The sequence below is a fragment of the Crocuta crocuta genome, unplaced genomic scaffold (genome assembly GCF_008692635.1).
Source record: "Crocuta crocuta isolate KB4526 unplaced genomic scaffold, BGI_CrCroc_1.0 scaffold59, whole genome shotgun sequence".
Taxonomy (NCBI): domain Eukaryota; kingdom Metazoa; phylum Chordata; class Mammalia; order Carnivora; family Hyaenidae; genus Crocuta; species Crocuta crocuta.
The window spans coordinates 3,952,204-3,956,484 of record NW_027551578.1 but is presented as its reverse complement, the minus strand read 5'-3'; the positions used below and the strand labels follow the sequence as shown (position 1 = coordinate 3,956,484).

The window sequence follows — 4,281 nt, the reverse complement described above, 5'->3', positions numbered from 1 at the left end:
CCCAAAAGTGAGTCCTTTCTCACTCTCACTGCTTCCAAGACTTTGTCTTTGCTTTTAGGAGCTTGACTGTGATATGTCTTGGTGTGAACTTCCTTCAGTTTATCTCCAGTTTCTCTTCTTCTTATAGGACTCTGATGACTAGGACGTTACATCTTTTGTGATAATTCCACACATCTCTGAGACTGCTCGTTCTATTTCAGTCTCTTTTCTCTCAGTTGTTCAGAATATGTAATATCTATTGTTCCGTCTCCCAGCTCATGGATTCTTTTTTCTGTCTTTTTCCTTCTGCTGTTGAATCCTTCCATTGTGCTTTTTATTTTGTATATGTATTTCATATTATTTTGTATATACTTCTATTGTATATTTTTACTTAGAAAAATTCTGTTTGGTTCTTCTTTGTATCTTCTATTTCTTTGTTGACTTTCTGTTTTTTTGCTGAGGTTCTCTTTTTCCATTTGTCTCAAAAGCATTCTTATTTGCTCACTGAAGAATTTTATGAAGACTAATTCTAAATCTTTGTCATATAATTCTTTCATTTCTGTTTCCTCAATGTTGGCATCTGTTGTCTTTTTTTCACTCTTTTTGAGATCTTCCTTATTATGACAAGTAATTTTCTATTGAAATCTGGACATTCTGGGTATTATGTTATTTGACGCTGGATATTATTTAAACCTTCTGTCTCAACTGGCTTTCTCTGACACCACTCTGGCAAGAGAAAGGCAGCAAGGCTTTGTTACCTCTGGGTGGAATTAAAAGTCAAAGCCTTGGCCCATCAAAGGTGGCTAAATTGACAAAGACCCCCTACCTTTAACTTGGGATCTCCAATATGGACTCCTCAAGGGACTAGGAACCAGAACTAAACCAGATCTTCCAGATGGTAGCAAAGTTGGAGGGCACCTGCATGTCTGTCCTCACACAGAGCCCCGACTCTGCCAGCTGTACAACCCCGTGTCCTTAGGAAATTTCTCTCATGCCAAGTCAATCTGAAGCACACAGTGACAGACAGACAGCCAGAAGAGCATGGCTGGCTTTGAGAGAATGAATAGATTGTCAGTGGCAGCAAAAATGAAAGATGCAAAGCAGACCCGAATGAACCTTGTGTATATATCCAACTTGAAAGAAAATGACAGTGTCCTTCTATTTACACTCTGGTCACCTTCTCATTGTCTAGATTTGCGTAAGGCCATTCTGCACAGAACTATATAGTCCATCCACAACTCCATTCTGACTTTGCTGTATGAACAGACACCCATCCAACTTCTTCCAGCCAGTCACACTTCACCATCAAAAAACAGGAGTAATTCTCCCATAAATAGTCTGTGTGTGCTGACAAATGGGAATTTGAAGCAATATAATTAAATTGCTGTTAAAGTATTTAAATGCCTCAGGTGAAACCGTATAGGAGAGAAGGTGCTTGATTCAGGGAGATGCATCAGGAGGTGAGAAAGCAACATCTGAAGCGAGGAAACTAGCTTTGTTATCTGCATTCCGTATTAACAGGAGGGAAGATGCTTTGGAGTAAGTCAACCTATCTGGAGAGGCCTGTTACTAGGACTCCTGGCCTGTGGCCCTCAGGATAGTGTTGCCTAGCAATGAACAGGCACTTGCCAGGCAGTCGCTAGAAACCGTATGTACAGATGCACACATAACATGTACCAGCATTCTGGACTCCCCCTTGAGACTGGGGCGTGAGATACAAGCCCCCGTTTTCTCTCTAAGCAACTGAATTGATGTTTATGCAATTGGACAGTTAAGGCAGAAATCCAATTACTGAGCTAATTAGCACCTTTGAGTGGTAAGCACCAAATGTACAGGAGGAAAGCACTGGAGAAAAGCTCAAATTACCCACTATGGCTGACAGTTCACCTTCTCAGAGAGTCTGGTAAGAGCCAGGGGCCCTGGGGTACGCAGGCAGCTTAGCTTAGTTATTGCAGATCAGAATGTAGCTCTGCGTTCTATAGCCTTTTGAAAAGATAGCTTTCCAGTTAACATAGTTTTAGAAGGTGTTTTAATTCCCTAAGGAGTTTGGTAAATGACTTTCTTTTGGCTCAGTCCCACTTTAAAAATTGTTTATTCTGCTGCTGCAAATTCCATTTGTCCTAGGTCTTCAGGTGAAATTAAAATTCCATTTAGGGACCAACTATGCCAACATGGGATTTCGGCCTTCATTAGAAAGAATTTGGTTGTTTGCTTTATCTTTTTGCCACCCTGGGCTCTTTTACTTTCAAAGCTGATCTGAGGATAGTTGGAAAGAAAACTGAAGCAGTAATAGAACAGAGTGGTGGGGTTAACAGCCTTTTTGAGTTGTAGCTGAATATTTCTTCTCTCCCACCCATCTGTAGAATCTATCCCACCAAGCTCAAACAGGATCTCACCTAGATGGTTCTCGAATATCTAAGACATATGAGGAAAAGAGAATGCTTTTTTTCCTTAGCCCCATCTAAGTATTTTTTATCTGTTCTGATTCCCAATAGATATGTTCACAACAGAAGTCTGTATTCTGAGGTTTCTTCTTACACACCATTACTTAACAAGCGCTTGTAATTTATTAAATCATACTCAGGATGTCAGCGATCATGTTTGAATATAATCTAGTGGCAGCTAGACTCCTTTCTTCTTAGCAAGAGTCATGAGAGAAAAAACTTTAAAAACAGGATTACTTTAGACTCTTCATTCACTCATGCCAGTGGGAAGCAAAAGTGTGTCCTCATGCTACTTAGGGGTATATTGCGTAAGAGACCAATATCATCAAATAATCAGAGAGAGAAATTTATGACATAGAGCCAGCCTACCTGGGTCCAAATCCAGGCTCCATCACATATTAGCTCTGTGACCTTGGGCACTGTCGTGAATCTCACTGTATCTCAGGTTCCTCCTCAGAGGGAATGGATATAATCATAGTACCTCCCTATGAGGGTAGTCGTAAAGATAAAACAAGTTAATGCACATAAAATACTTGCATAGGGAAGTGTTACGGAAATATTAGCTGTCATCACTGTTAGTAATATTAACCATGATAGGTGTCCCAAAGGAGAGGTACAATGTGTGAAGGAGCATATGACATGCCAGTGTCACCTAGAGCAGGTGTCGAGAAGGCTTCTCGGAGAGCAGTACTTGGACTGGACTTGAAGCACTAGAGGAGCCTGGGAGGAAAGTGGGTGGGGCAGAAAGGACTCCCAAGTGGAGGGCGCAAAAGCTGCAGAGGGGGCAAGGGAGGGCAGGGTGACAGGAAGATGCAGAAAAAGGTTAGCATGGTTGAGACAAAGGAAGCAAAGGGCAGAGTGATAGCAAAGGCAAGGGCCGGCCAGGCTAAAGATCAGCCTTGTCACATATGTTAGCAAGACCCTCATTATGTTCAAACTTGTACGTAAGCCTATGCTCAGTGAGATCTTTCTAGCTAAAGCCCTTTCTTAATGGGTTAGGTTTAACCATATGAAATTGTCATTTCTGTACATCATGAATTGTTAAATATCAAAGTTCATGTGGTTGCTGTCAATCTCACGTTTCATCTTTCAAAGGATGATGAGACCATCACCAAATACCTGAAATAAAAAGACAAAGCGGGTCAGGCACAGTCTTTTTGAGCAGATCAGACTGTTGGCGCTTGTAAAGGGTTATGCGGACACATGAGATTCAAGGCTGTTGGGGTTTTAGAGGCAGAAGTGGGTTGGTACCATCTGCACGGGAGTTACATGGGGACACTTGTTGATCGGTCACCTCTTGGAAATCTTCAGTGAGTCCATCCCTCACTGGCTGGCTTTCAGGAGCAAGGGGTCACATGGGTTGGCTGGCTTACGAGAGCTGTGAACTGAGGTGCTGTCATAACAGAAGAGATTTAAACCTGGTTCTGATGGGCATTAGTTGCCATAGCTACCAACAACATGTTTTCTTCCAAGCTTGTAAGAGCTGATTTTGTTCTCCTGGCTCAACCTAAGAAAGGCCTCTAAAAATGTGCCCAGCTCTTGAAAACAAGTGGTGGAGACACTGACTACCTGCTAGAGTCTCTTGGGACTAACTTGAAAAGGAAGATGCCTGGGTGGGCACTGCTTTCAAATTCAGAAAGTGAGTGATATTCCAATGGCAGTCCAAGGGCTTGCTTCTGTTGTATGGATCTGGGCCTCAAAACTGATACGGCGCAAAGCCAGTCTTCCAATCCTGAGATGTGATCATCTCTCCCCTCCCCTCCACATGTTTCTTGTACTTTCCCATTCTTCTTTATCACGAGGGCCCTCTCCCTTCCTGCGCCATTGTCACATTGAAGCAGTCACCCTAATAGGTCAG

The 4,281-nt window shown here is 42.3% G+C and overlaps 1 protein-coding gene across 1 annotated transcript in view; it reads left to right on the top strand.

The window, feature by feature from the left end:
* The window catches only part of PCNX2 (pecanex 2), a 300,955-nt gene that overhangs the window by 232,846 nt on the left and 63,828 nt on the right, over positions 1–4,281 (top strand). The window lies entirely within an intron of this gene.